Source organism: Alligator sinensis, unplaced genomic scaffold (genome assembly GCF_000455745.1).
Source record: "Alligator sinensis unplaced genomic scaffold, ASM45574v1 scaffold768_3, whole genome shotgun sequence".
NCBI classification, from domain to species: domain Eukaryota; kingdom Metazoa; phylum Chordata; order Crocodylia; family Alligatoridae; genus Alligator; species Alligator sinensis.
In genome coordinates this window covers 1,085,262-1,100,487 of record NW_005842135.1, presented here as the reverse complement: position 1 = coordinate 1,100,487, position 15,226 = coordinate 1,085,262, and the positions used below count along the sequence as shown (strand labels likewise).

General features: G+C 43.3%; 1 protein-coding gene and 1 long non-coding RNA gene across 2 annotated transcripts in view; both read left to right on the top strand.

The window, feature by feature from the left end:
* The window catches only part of SMOC1 (SPARC related modular calcium binding 1), a 210,377-nt gene that overhangs the window by 24,572 nt on the left and 170,579 nt on the right, over positions 1 to 15,226 (top strand). The gene's annotated exons all lie outside the window — the stretch shown is intronic.
* LOC112550527 overlaps positions 10,221 to 15,226 on the top strand; it is a 5,980-nt gene continuing 974 nt past the window's right edge. The window contains exons 1-2 of the long non-coding RNA XR_003094422.1: positions 10,221 to 10,303; positions 13,170 to 13,285. This is a non-coding gene — a long non-coding RNA (uncharacterized LOC112550527). The remainder of the gene's footprint in view (positions 10,304 to 13,169; positions 13,286 to 15,226) is intronic.

The window sequence follows — 15,226 nt, the reverse complement described above, 5'->3', positions numbered from 1 at the left end:
CAGCCAATCCCAGGGGCTGGGGGGGCATGTGCTCCCCTGTGCCCCCCCTACATGTCTCCTATGTTCCTTGTTGTTCATTTTAGTATTGCAGTTATTTCATGCTAATCCCCAAATGTTCAATGTCTTGTACTTCTGTACTGTTTTGAATAACTGCCTCCATTTAATGTTTGTGGGTGGAGGGAAGCTAGAGACTGACAGCTGGGTGACAGAAAGCTCATGAGTGTATGGCACTTGAGGAGGTATGAAGAGAGCAAACAGGGTGCCTGCTCCAACACACTGTAATTACAGCGCATCAGAGCAGACTTGATTAAGTGAGTCTGCTGGAGCATGCCAATTAGCGTGCTCCAGCCAGCCTCCTGTCTCATGTATCAGTGGCCCTGCACTTCAAAATGGGGATGGGGGCACTTTTAACTAAAGCTAGTCAAACAAGCTATAGCTAAAGTGCCCCCATCACCATTTTGAAGTGCAGGGACACTGATACACGAGGGACTGCGGGGCCACACCCCACATCTAGAGCATGCTTAAAAATGCCCATAATGACTAGCTCCCTGGAAGCTGTTTAGATGTCAGCTAATAGGGTAGTCATGTAGGTTCTGTGGTAGCAGCAGTTTGGAGACTTTGTATTGGGGGCTGGCACTCTCAAAACTTACAAGAGCATAAGCACCCAACTGGAGATGTAAATTGGTGGGACCTGGGTGGTTAATGCCTCTGGGTTCTTCTGCTTCAAGTAAGCTCCATGTTACCTCTTTGGCTGCCTCTAGCCTGGATGAAGTGAAGGAATACTTTTATATGCTACAGGAGCAAATGCTGTGGGTTAGGAGTGGCACTTCAGAGCATCTATGACAAAAACCCTCTAAAGTAATCTGTCTGGATTTTTTTCCTTTTTCTTTACAGCTGTTTGGGTATGACTATTGGCACAGACCTGAATATAGGCGTAGGGGCTAATGCATTGCCAGTGTCACAAGGCTTTGACCCAACCTGTGAGGGAAGCAGAGCTGTCAAGTCATTGCCATACACTTGAAGCCACATGATTACGATCAAACTTTTGTCATCCCTCAACAAAGGGGACTTAAAAAAAAATTGCAGTCTATTGGAAGTGCTAAATGAATTCACACGAGGTGCCAAGGTGGTACCACTATAACTCATTGCTGGGCTGCAGAGCAAGCTTTCTGAGCAGGAAAATAAATATCTTTCAACAGAATTCAGGCTTTCTAGCCAGTGAAATTCAAGTGTTAGGAAAATCACTGCCTCCAGTACAGAGTGGTTCTCTCTAAGCGTGCAGTATGACAAAGGCTAACACTAGTGTTCTTGTTATCTCTGGTGATCAGTTATCTGCAGAGAGTTTATTTTTTCTCCTCCATTCTGAGGTTAGAAGCCTTCCTGTTGCTTCAATATTTGTTTTGATTTTGGACCTTTTGTTGGGACAATAAAGAGGCTAATGATTTCACAGCCACAAGTGATCTCCCAGGAGGAGTGGAATTGACCAATTTGGTGAGAGAGCAGAGGTTTTAAACACCCCAGGACCTGCTTTTCCTGCAACAAAAGAATCTCTAGCTGGTTTGGGCCTTTATAGCTTCTTTTTATCCCAGTGCTTGTGAAGGATTCATTTTCCACCTTGGCAGTCCCCAAATGTTAACCTGGCTTTGCATTTATTATTGCACTTTAAAACAAAGCAAAATAAACTCCCATCGTCTTGCCCCACAGTTCTTCCATTGCTGGCTGTGCCTTCCTGCAGGGTTCTACAGGTTTTGTGAGACACGAGCTACCAAAAAAAGCAGGTTGAATATCAAGAAGAGTGAACTATATTGGCCTTTAGGAATGCCATTGTGGGAGGCACTAATATATTGTAGTAGGCATTTTACAACATCTTCAGATGTTGGGCTGGGCACTTTCTAACTCCAGTGAATAAGAAGACGCGGCATCTTCCTGGGAAACTTTACAATGTAGACGTGCCTCAGTGACTCCTAAGAACAGCAGAATGAAGAAGTGGTAAGATTACCTGGTTTGGGCATGTGCTGCATATATTGGAGGTTCAGTTAATTGCTGGGGTTTTTAACCTCTTCTTTGAGGCATAACTTCTGAAGTTTTAGATGTAGCATCTGTTTCAATGAAGTAGGCATGTGCTAGAGAATGTCTTTAATGGCTGAGGAAACTAGCAAGATAATTTAATAGGTTTTGTGACGACACCAACTAACAGTATTTGGAAGTGGTTTACCTTTAGGCAGATCTAAACACCTTAGTAGTTTTTATATGGATGGGGGTAGATACGGGGAGATGTGGTAGCACAGTTGCACCCCCTCTTTTGGCTGTGTGTTGCTTGCACAGTAGCTCAAAATTCACTGCTATGTTAGTGAGCTGCTTCCAGGAGCTCCATGTATGCTGTGAACTCACCAGCTGGTTGGGCAGGGTCTGGCCAGAGCCCCTACTTTTAGGCAGCTCTGGAGCCTAGGGGGGTGGGGGTGAGCACCACTGCTGTTCACCCTTCCCCTCGATGGCAACAGAAAAGATAGGATGGCACTCAGCTCCTGCATTCAGGTTATGTTGGGTTTATAATCATGGTTAAACACATGACTCTGGACTTTCCTGAAGCTCAGGCGAAAAAGAGGAACCAAATCAACAAGAGTCCCCAAGGGAACAGAGGAACCTGGCCAGTAGACCTGTTTTTTCCCTTGAATCCAAGGATATGCAAGCACTGTCTTTTATTAATACAAATAAGTCTTTGCTATTGTGTGTCCTAATAAGGTTTCAAATTGACTAGAATGGTTTCATTGGCTGTCAGTCTTGCTCCCAACCCCAGTTAAAAACTTAGAGTAACTCGTGTATGGAAGAAATGCTGTGGAGACCTTTCGAAAGTCCATTGCTGCTTGGGACTAAAGTTGTCACTATGCTTCAAGGGATGACCATTTAGAACATCTAAGGATCAGTCTTCTTTCTGCTTTAGCCAGGACTCTTTCTGCTTCAGCTAAAGGACACTTCTCTACTAGTTGGGACCAGTATAGGTTCTACAACTCAGCTGAGAAGTCTGCCCCCTTCTGGATTGGAACCACTGAAATGCATACTCTTGCAAGGTGCAGTATTTTGCCTTGCATTATTTTTTACCTAAGGTGCTCAGGGCATCTTAACAGGCATTGATTTTAAGTATATGTAAACAACCTTAAATCCCAAAGGTATATTTTAAGAGTACAAGAACTTGTAGTCAGGTTTTAAACCTCCACAGAAGAGGACAGTATGCAACACTAATGCTCCCTTGTGCTCACCCAGTTCCTATGGTATGGTTTGGTGTTAGCTCTTTGAAGTTACGTATTGTGTTTTTTGCAAAATGATAAACCTAGACTTTCTGGTATCTTGCAAATATGCTGTACTGCAGTGAGAAACTAAGCTTTCCCAGGCAAAGCTGGTATGATATCTCCTCCTTTGCATTACATTACTCCTAGTTTAGCCTTCTGTACCATCCAAAACAATTCCTTTCCTTTCTTGGTATTGTCATGCCATTTTGCTGATAATTAAATACCTTCTTGCAGTCTAAGCTGTATATATTTGGTTCTGTCTTTCCTTGCAATTTTGTCTGATCCACTCTCTAGATATTTAAGTCTAATGACCAACTTTCCATGATGCTTGTTCAAGTCATAAACCACAGCCCAGCTGTGGCTTAAAAATTGTTTTAAGGAAAATTTTTTTCCAAACTAAATTGTGCATGTGGTAGAACTAGTAGGTCACACACACAACAGACATAAAGGGACACATTTATCCTATTGCAACTCCTCCAAAGTCAGCAGAAGGTTTCTGCCATAAAGTTCTTGTAGTCTCCTAAATTTTAACAAAGAACATAAATTAACTAATACATTAGATGATGGTGGGTAGCTAAGTAGGGTTCAAATAGCAAACAGAAAGAGAATGCTACTCTTATTTCAGACCCATTTTGCCACCCAGTTGTCTCCTTAACATCTGCACTTGGAATGTATACCCCTCTGGGTGTAGTAATAGGCATGGTGCATGTACTAGGAATGTCCAAAAAAAGCACCTGGTTGTAGACTTGTTGCGACTCCACTAGGGAATAAGCTACTGAATCCATACTTGAGATGGAACTCCTGAGCAATGGCTTAACTATACTTCTTATAGTCTTGATTGCTTAGCTCTTAAATAGATTTGGTTACCATTACGTGACTTGAAATTTACAGAAGTATTAGTTTAAATTGCAAGAAGGGCTACAAATGAAGAGCATCTCTTGCAAGTAAAAGTACTTTCTTCCTATACACCTTTCTGTTCAATATTTTGGCTTGCTGATAAGCCAGTTTGGAGCACAGCTGTAGCTTTAGAAGGCAGCAGTACTTTGGCTTTCATGGCTTTAGCTGCCAGCTGAATTCAGATTCTAGGATCTAAATAGCTTTTGTATGAAACGGAAGGGGCTACTTGACTTTCAGATAAGAGTTTGAACTTGGAGTGCAGGCGGCCCAAAAAACTAAACCTGTTTGACTTGTAAATGAACTACTTGATCTGGAAGGAGGATGCAAAAGGAATCCAAAGGTCAAACAGTAGTTAAAAGAGCAGCTTTTTAAAATTAAAGTATTTTTTCCACCCCTGATACAGAGAGCAAATCAGGTCCTGGCTTTCCATTTTAAAATGGGAATCTGCACCTCTCATAGGCCCCAACAATTGGTTTGTATTAGTTTGCAAAATGCTATCAACAGTTTCCAAGACCTACACCAAGATATAGGCTACCCTTATTGCACTACACAAGTTAAGATCACATCCTGCCAGTATGGCAAATTGTCTGCCATGATCGCGGTGACTTATGGCTGACTCCTATTGATTACTAATCACCTACTGCAGGCATAAATCATAGATTTGTGTAATTTGTGCATGTAGGGTGTTCCCATACAAAGTTCCTTGCTCTGCCTCCTGCATATTCTAACCATTTAGTTATAAACTGGAGTGCTTACGAGGGTGAAAACTCTGGGAGTAGTGTTTTAAAATGATGGGGAACTGGTGGGAGGTTGGTCCTGGCCTCTAGCTTGTGGGGAGTTTCATATCCCAAGCAAGAAAACCAGTCGGGAAGTTGGGCACAATCCTGTGGTGCCAGCAGGTTGGGACTAGTCTGTCTGGATGCAGGTCAAGCCCAGTAGGTTTAGAAGCACAAGAGCTTGCATCCTTATCTGGTGACCATTCACAAGGGTGGACTTGTCTGCTTTCTATGCTAGGCATAGCATTCCGTCTAATTCCAGCTCTGACTAAGTGCAGCCAGAATTGTAGCAACTGGGCACTGTCTTTGGGGCATGTTCTGGTGCACAATCAATTGCTGCTTTGTTGCCTGAAAGAACTCTGAATGTTCTGCAGCTGCAATTTTGGATGTGATCCTTTTCTTGGCTCTTAGCTGCAGTACTGGATGTGGTCAGTACTTGGAAGGGAGACCTGTGGTCAAAACCTAGATACTCAAAGTGGTGTTGGTGACTGGATAGCATTCGCACATCTAAATGTACAAAACCAATAGCTGGCTGAGATGGCACAGGCAGCTATGCTACTGGATACATTTATTTTCTGAATAAGACTTAACAGCTGTGTTGGTCACTTGTGGTCACTGGAGGTACTAGTTCTCTTTAGCATGATAGCCCTGTATCCTGGTCAACCACCAAAATAATATGATCATTCATTTGCCTTTATATGAACAGTGAGCTAGATACTTCTCAACTAAGTTCCACTTGCCATTTCATTTAGAGTAAATGATTCCCTTCCTCTCCCAAAAGCTACATTATTGTTGTAGTATCTGAGTAATTTTAGCTTAGCTTCAGAGATGCTTGAGCCCTCCACTCCTCCAAAACTGGCTGCATGTTATAAAACGGATTAAAATCTGTATTTCTTTTTTGTGGAAACCCATTTAAGCTGGATGGTGAGACCTTGGGGAAGAGCTAGGCCATGTACTTGTAATAAAGTATTAGGAAGGTAATGTTGTACCCAAAACAACTCTGGGCCTGAATAATTAGATGAATGTTCCAATATTCTTAAACATGGACACTGACTTCTGAATCTTTTTTGTGGGATGGTTTCCACTAATAAATCCATGGGTATTAATGTGTGAAGCTGTATCTACACTGAGGTTTCTGATGACATAGCTGTCCTGGCAGAAACCTCTAGCTTTATGGCTTAGTTCCCCTTTGGGAGGGGCAGTATGTTTACTATAGTAGTACAAAGGGCACCGTTGTCTGCTCAATTGTATGTGCACTAGGAGTACTTTGCTAATGTTGCTGCACCAGTAAATATCTCCTTGTGTTGACATAGCTGGAACCTGGCTGTCTCAAACAAGGCATCCAAAATTACTGTGAAATAATTTGTGCCACTATAAGGGAAAGCTGTTCACATGTATGAGAATTTTTCAGGCTACTTCTTGTTTCTTCCCACCTCCAAGCTAAATAAAATAATCCTTAGTCTCTGGTTTCTGTGATGGGGAGCATTCAGGTAAAAAATGGTCTATTCTCATTTATTCATTTCAAATATTGATGAAACATCCGTTCTATTACGATGGATGGGAATGGACAGTCATGTGTATAATTGGGAAGGCTGCAGCTCAAGCTTTGAACTTTAAGGATATCCATGACTGGCACAGGTACGGTATTCACAAGAAAATGACATTATGTATCAGAAAGAAACAGAAGCACTAGATGCCATTACAGAGTAAATGCATAAAGTTGGGTATTTGTACAGATAACTGGAAGTTGTCTCATTCCCAGTTCTGTAAAAGCTTGAGTTTGTGAGGCTTCAAGACTTGACTTTTCTTTATTGTCTATCAGAAGGTGATAGCATTGTATTTGATATCAAGCTGACCCAACAGGGCCTAGAATACCATAACAGTAGAGTTGATTTGGGGTGTGTTTTACAGCATCCATAAAATCATAACTTTTTAATATATTAGGAAACAATCAAGGATATTATGTATAAAGGATATTCGTTGCATGTATAAAGAAACTAATGAAGTACAGAGCTGGATATCAGGGACTGCCTGTGGTCTTTGGATCTCAATGGCAAGTTGCATGAAGATCATAGGTTTGCTGAACAGGAACATTCCAAATGGCATGTGTGTGCCTTGCCCACACACTTTCCCCTCCCCCCCCGTACCACAAGACCTTCACTGTATAGTGTATTCTCTTGTTTGCATCAGGTGAAGGTGGGGAAGAGAGAGACTCAAAACAGCAATTGTGCCATTAGCAAATGATGCCTTTTGCAAAAAGAAGGGGGAGAGGAAGAGGAGGGAGGATCAAGATGGCTTGCTCTTCAACATAAGTAGTTTTATACTTCTAAGGCAGGCTGAAACTAGGTTAGATCTGGAACAGGTCTGGGTGATGGTGCATATCTGAAGCTTAAAGTCAATAAATTTGTGATGCATTGCTGCTGCAGTGCATCAAGAGGCTCTGATGGGAGCAGTGTGTCAGAAAGGGAGGTGGAGTGAATAAATAGCATCTGGGAACTTTGGGAGACCACTTGCCTTCTGCAGGAAGACTAGATAAGTTAGGGCCTCCCCCACCTCCCTTTTTTTGGAGGAGGATTCCATAGCAAAGAGGAGCTTGTAAATTAAAACAAACCCCAGTGTCGGGTCCGCTTGGCTCTTGACAGCTGCTTCTTATTCTCCATTGTCAAATTTAAAGTGCTCTCTTGAAATTGAACAGTGAGATGCTCCAGCTGAGAGCTGGGCTTTTCTTAAACTCATCTGTTGCTTGTTATACCTAAAAGCCAGGGTTGTCAGTCTGCCTTCAGTTCGCCTTGTTTAGGTTTGTAGTCCATGAAAGTGAAAATTTGTCACGGGTGTGTATATACCGTATGTCAAGGCATTCCCTTTGCAGCTGAGATCAAGGCACTCACTGGGATGCTGGAAGTGGATCTGGAACAAATAGAATGTAGTATTTATCCCAGAGGGGAATCGAACAATGTTGCTGTCTTCCAATGGAGCAGGGAGTGCACAGGGTTCCCTTGTGCTTCACAAATCCATCAGAATGGGCCCATAGGGTATTGTGTCAAGTTATAGCAATGAACAGGTACTGGGAAGAAGGCTGATGTTAGTAAGGTGTGTGTTTCTTTGCATACAAAGTGCTGGCTTTTGCTGCAAAAGACTCATAAATAACGCTATTTATGCAGCAATAGAAGGCAAATCTTGGAGACCAAAGATTTTGGGATGATTTGAGGTCAGCCAAAGGGTCCCCATCCTTGAGCATCTAGGACAGGAGTAGGCAAAGTATTGCCTGGAGACCAGATCCAGCCTGCCACTTGATTTTATATCCAATACAGAGCACTGCAGACAGAGCTGAGCCCTGGGCAGGACAGCCCGTGCTGTGCTCTGGCCCACACTTGCCCCATGCCCACTAATAGTCTTGACCAGCATGCACAGCTTCCTGGCAGGGCTGCTCCTGCTGCTGTTGCAGCTGCTGCTGCAGCTGCCCAAGTGTTGCTCGGCTCCCCACTGCCTGCAGCAGCACCTCCTTCTCCACCAACCCAGCTGTGCCGCTCCAGGCAGCGGGTAGTGTGGGAAAGTGGTGATGGTCATGGGTCTACATGCCAGGCACCGCAGATGCAGGTGGGGCAGTGAGGGGTTGCAGCCAGATAGCTTCTGCCTCTGTGTGTGGGGCTCCAGCTTGAGCTCCTGGTTGCCTTCCACCCACTCTGTCTGCCTGGCACAATGAGCAACCACCTGTAGGTGGAAGGCAGCCTCACTGGGAAGCTGTGCATGCTGGCTGGGGCCAGGGTGGTGCCGTTGGTGGCTGAGTGGGAGTGCAGTGCAGGCTGCCCTGGGCCGGAGTGGGTAGGTTTCGGCCCCATGCACAGCGCTGCAGGGGCATCCATGAGCCAGATGGGAGGGAAAGGGGGTGGACTATATCTGTACCGTGCAGCCTGAGCCAGCTTTGTTGCACGCCCCCCCTCTTCCTCTCCACCCCACCCCCCCATGCCCCTGGCCAGCTTCCAGGACCAGCACATGGGCAGCCCTCCCTACACATGTGGGCAGCCCCTCCCCCCCCCACCCTGGTCACCCTCCCACACAATATACAAGAGTAAGACTTTATTTTAAGCTATTATGCAATCGCCTCTATATATACTACTCAAACATAAATCAGGACAAAATAAATTTTTTGAAATATAATTAAAGTATGTTCTGGTAGATGTTTGGTTAATATATGATTTGTTTTTACCTATAACTTGTTAAAATGATACCTGCTGAAAGACTGCGTGCAGCCTTTGACAGCTCATCAAAACTCATTAAGTGGCCCACCAGCTGAAACAGTTACTCACCTCTTATTTAGGAGGATCTGTCTTGTCTGGGAGCATGGGACCTGGACTCTGAAGCTTGTTTTCTTTGCTAGTCATAGCCCATATCTTTTGTTATGGGCTTACCTCTTGCTCTTCTGCGACATTCAGGCTGATTCCTGTTTTCAGAGGGCAAATCTGAATGCCCTCTAGTGGTTTAGCTGTACAAGAAATGCCTGTTAAACTACTATCTAAAATTATTAACAAGCCTCATTTTCAGCCTCTTAGCAAGGTATACAGTGTATCATGGTTGTTATCACTGTAATCAAAGCAGGGGTAAAGAGTAGATCAGTGAATAAGCCTTACTAAAGCCTCACCAAACTTTCTAGGCATTGCATAATTCTAAGCATTCACCATGGCTTTTCATCATCATTATTTTCTAGGAATCATGTTTTCAATCTCTTCCCCATAACCAGGAGGGCAGGAAATGTGCTGCCTTGGAGGGAGGTGGAGTTGGAATTTCGGCATTCACTTTTATGTAAAGTGATGACATGAAGTCATGCGGTTTATAAAATACAGCTTTTGTATTTGTACCCAGTGTTTACCCCTAAAATCTATATCGAGGGACAAGATTTCTGTCCCATCAAGCAAGCTTCTGTAGGTATTTAAATTACTTTATTTTTTTTCAAAGTGCTAGCTTGGCATCTCAATAAATATCTTTTGAAGAATGTTGTATTCCATAGTCGTTGCTCTGTAGCAGGTTTATAGTTCTTATAGTAGGTCTGAGAGCAGGATCAATCCATTAAACAAGCTGTCTATTAAAGGCTTATGTGTCTATTTTTTTCTTTCCCCATTCAAACTGCAGAAAGTTTTAAAACTTTTTAAATGCTTTAAAGACCAAGGTGCAGAAGTAGCAGAAATATTGTGCTAATGTAATCCCTCAATCTCATATTAGAAATCCTACACAGGTTTACCATCTGACTTTGAGTACTGTGGATTTCTACAGATCAGAAATATGCAAAGCCACCAACTTTCCTGGCTTTTACTCAAGACCAGAAGTTGAGTCATGTTCGTTTGACAGGTTAGTAAACATTGACAAATCTTTCAGCTAATACTTCTATGGATCTGGTGTGAATTAATAATTAAACACCAAATCAGGGTGGGTGGGTGGGTGGGTGTGTGTGTGTGTGTGTGTGTGTGTGTGTGTGTGAAGGTTTTACTGTGGATATTTTACTGGATTGTAGTTGTGTTGCTGAATTGCCTGTGTCGGCTCCCAGAAAGTTCAGCGTTAAAGAGCAAACTTCCAAAATTTTTGTTTTTAAATGAATTTAAATGAGAATTAAAGTAGCTAAAACTCCATGCCATCGAGCAACTTTTCACAGCTCTTGCGCCCAAATCATCTGATGGTTGAATCTGTCCTGGTAGCAGCAGCTTTGATTTGATGATCTACCAGGGGGCAGATAGACTTGGGAGCTCTTAACATTTCCATCATCTAATGTTAAAGTTCTTTCCTTTCGGAAGAGAATTAACTTGTTGGACCACTCTATCTTTTAATCTCAGACAGTCATACCACTGAGTCATAGTTCCATATCTTATTTCACCAGAAATTACATGGGAAAAGAACTCTGTCAAATCTTATTGTAGTTCTTTGTGGTCTCTTCCTTTTCCCAAAGGCTTCAAGTCTGTCAGAAGATGGAAATGGCACACTATTTTTCTTACTTCTCCTCTCTCCCTAGTTTGTCTGTCCAGGTTAAACTTGGTAGGCAAAAAAAACCTACTATCGCTTCCCCATGTGTGCTGCTTGGAAGGCCACTGGAGAGGACAGACAGATGGATAGACAAACAGTTTCTTGTTTGCCATAGTAGCTTCTTTGTGTTTCCAGCGAGAAGAGAGAAGACTTCCTCTGGATCTTGCTGGTCTCTCATGACCCACTCTTAACACTTCCAACATCATGGTCCAGGCAGGTAAATGGGGAGTGGAGAGAGCCCCTGGAACCTCAACCTCATTCTTTTCTCTGAAGCTGTAACATCTCCTCTGGCACCCTAGATATGTCAGTTCTCAATCACTACTTGGGACTCCTGAAGTGGGGTTGATGCTGTATTTATCTCCATGCTTGACTACTTCCATTTAGCCCCAGCAAGTGGTGTAGGTGGGGTGGGGTGGGGGCAGTAAAGAATCCTTCATAGGACATGATTAAGCATCTTGTAAGCAGTCTCAACTTTCCTTCAGACAAATATTTAAATGAATTCGGGGGGATAATGTTTTAGGCGGGTATGTCACTGTTTCCCCTTCCCCTACCCAGTTTGGCTAGAGCAGAGGCAGCACCGCAGCAGATAGATAAGGGAGCACACAGCAGAGCAGCAATCTGCTATGTACCACACACAGCCGTGCCTCTTGGGGCATACGTGCTGCAGGTTGGCTACCCCGGTTTTAACACTTCAATTAGGTTGTTCTGAGCCTGGAGACTCAAATGCTGGGAAATGTAGAAAACTCAGGCTCTGTGCATTTTGATTTTGGTATAATTGCTGCAGAAGTTAAGTGCCCCATGTTTTCCAATGTCCTTCACTTAATACTGTAGTGATAAATTCAAGAAGACTATGGCAGGCTAGTTGTGGAGCAAGCTATAGGGAATGTTTTTACTCACTCTTGTTAACTGTCAGCCCAGGAGCATGAAGTTGTCTAGCTCTTACATAAAAATAAAGTTAGGTATAAAAGTGGAACGACCCGTTTTGTGGGCCTTCATCTCTTTAGAATCCCAGGTAACTCTTGGCTCCAGGTTAACTACATGTGGTTTTTTAAAAAAACCTAAACCATAAACTTTAATTACACTTCAGTTTTATTGGGTATTTTCTTGTACTTCTATAAGAGGACAAACAGGGCTACCTGCTTTATTGTAGCTATCCAATTCATAGTGCCTTTGTGTCCCTTTTTACTCATCTTTCTAAGCATCCCTGATCATGTTGGTCTTTTCTCATACACCTGCTTTGGTTCTAATATCTGGAGTTGGATCTCCAGACCCCTACGGTTCTTCTTCTTTCTTGGATTGGCATATAAGATAATGAATGTGGGTAGGGGAGGGACACTGGCAAGAACACCAGTGATTTAACCCAGTTTTTGTATGCTGGCTCTGTTAGCCAGTATAGATCAGAAGCATCTGCTTGTGCAATCTGCAGTGGTGTCTGATATCCAAACTCTGTTACATCTTTCAGGATGTACTGCCCCAAAGGCGAGTAGGCGAATATGGCTCTGAAGTAAACCCTGTGTTTCCTGTGGCTCTGAGATAAGTTAGAAAGGCACCTTTAGAGACACCTAAGAAACAGGCTGTGGGTGATACTGGATCTTGAAATTAGTTTAAACCACAGGACTAAAGAATTTGTTTCAAGAGGATGATACTATAGGCATTGATTGGCCTACTCAGAGGTTAAAACAACTATTTTTGTTTGTGGAATGGTTTTTGCCTGAATCATCCAGCGTATGCTATCATTTAGCTGTTACAGCATTGACTAGCCTCAGCACATCTACAGAAGAAACAAGCTGGAATTTGCTTCCAAATGGTACAGAACCCTCTCTGAGGACTCTGACCTACTTGGTCTGACTTGTCATTTTTAAAATAGGGTTTCTAGGCAACTAATTCCAAGACGCTAACCTAGTCAACAGCTGGGAACAATTCCATGAACAACTGATCAAAAAGGCTGAAGCAGCTTTGAATCACCATGGTAATGTGATCTGGACTGTTCAGCTAAAGATGGCCTTTCAAATGAACAAAGTCCTGTGTCTCATCAAGAAGACATGCTATTGTACCCCTTACTTCTCACTGCAGATGTCTCCAGGCACTGCTGAATGTACACTGGTGAATGAAGATGGATAGAGGAAGAATAGGTTTGAGTTTAAAGCCCATGCCTGGGATATAATTAAAAACCAGTGTTCTGTTTTCTTCTCTTCTACAGCTTTGCTGTGGGAGCTTGGGTGAGTCACTTAACCTCTGTGTTTCTGCCTTCTGAAGCTTCTTCCTACCAAAACTAGGATAATGCCCACTTGACGGATACAAAGCTTCAGAATAAAGGTAGTTTTTATTAGGAAGTTGGGGGAGGAAGGGAATGAGCTCTAAAGCTGCACAGGAGTTTGTTAAATGCTTATTTAACAGGGAGAGTCTTAACTCAGTCTCTGGTTAATTAGGGAAAGCTCTATCACCTGCCAACAAGGCATGAGGCATTTTAAGTAGGGGTGCACTGATAAAGATTTTCTTGGCTGATACCGATAGCTGATGATTGATTTAACCAACCATATCATTCAATGCTGATCTGATAACTGATAATTTAGTAATAGTGCAAGGCATTTTAAAGTACTTCTTTGTTTGTCTTTGCATTTATCTCTCTCTCTCTCTCTCTCTCTCTTGCACACGCACACACTTCCTGACTGCTCTGGCCCTTGATGAGGATGGCAGTGACTGCCTTATTCCTATACAAGTCACCCCCTTGCCTCTGGCTCCTATCCACAGCCCTGCTCCCTTCACAGCCTGTGCTGCCATGTGGGGTGGGTCCTTATGTAGACAGTGGTGCTGGGTGCGTTTGGAGCCCCAGAGCACACCACTGCATCAGCACCAGCATGCTTTGCGCAGCTGAACTCTTGCAGCCACTGGGGAGAAGCCACTTTTGCAAAGGTGCCCAGTGGCCAGCAGATTGGCATGTCCCTTGTGCAGCACCTTGCCCTGCCCACATGTAGCCCAACGTCTCTGCGGCAGCCCCCGTGCTCAGGCCCCTGCTGCATGCGTGGCGTTGCCGGGACAGCAGCAGCAGGAGCTGGTAACAGTCCCTTTGTTGCTGAGCGCAACACCCTGTGACTGCTCCCCAGCGGGGGCCCCCTCCCCTCCCCTCTGCTCGCCAAGACCTGGAGTCTGCCATGCACTCAGGCTGATGGCGGAGTGTGGGGACCAGACTACACTCACTAGGGTGCTTTGGGTACGCGGCTGTAATCATCAGCTACAACAACCAGAAAAAAGCCGATACCCGATTAATGTCATTTCTCCTTTTATTGGTGCCAATCCAATAGCCAACTGATATATTGGTGCACCCCTAATTTAAAGTTCTGAGTTTTGAATAATGAGGTTGAAAAGTACGTCCTACTACTGTCCTACTTTTGTACTTGGAGGAACTGGGTGTGAGGGATGCTATAATTTAGAGAAACAAGACAAGTGGTGGCTGGGGATTGTACTGTTGTTCCCATCTTTCAAATTCGGGTCTGTAGCATGTAGATAGTGACCTGCCCTAAGTTATGTTTGGGAGTAGGGTGCAGTCCAAAAACTGGAACCAGGGCCACAGTTCATCACTTACTGAAAGCCAGTTGTTGATTATCTTGGATTTGATGTTTGACTCAGAAAACGGAAATGCAGTCAGTCAATTCATAACTCCCTTTTAGTATATGACTTTTTTATCCTGGCCTCTCTACACCGTTTTATAGCATGGTTTAATAAGGATACAAAAAAGCATTTCAATCGAGCCATATATGCAAACAAATCTGAAATGTTAGTAACTGGGGTACAGGAGTTGGGTAATTGTGGTCTTTGATTGCTTTACTAAAGAGGATTCTATTGCGCAAGTTTGCTGCTTCCCAAGTGTTAGCTATCTTTCTTTCTCGCTCTGTTTTCTGATCTCCAGACCAAGAAAGCTAAGCTGGATCACCATGACTTATGGGCCTTGACTACAACAAAACAAAATTCCATTTTAATTACTCTTTCTTTATAGCAAAAGTTGGTTTTCTTGTGTCAATCAGCTCTTTTAAATGAAGAAAGATACACCTCAAAATAAATAACTGTGAACTGCCCTGTGTTGTCATTGTACATGCTGTCCTCAGTTGTGCTTTTAAACAACATCCTGCACTATTTCTAACAGATATTTTGCTTGGCAATATGCAGTGTCAGACTGTTTTGTGTGCGTGGTTTGTTTGTTTTTTAAGTTCTGTGCAGTCTGTCTTTTTCATGTACATTTTACCCTACAGTAAGCCTAGA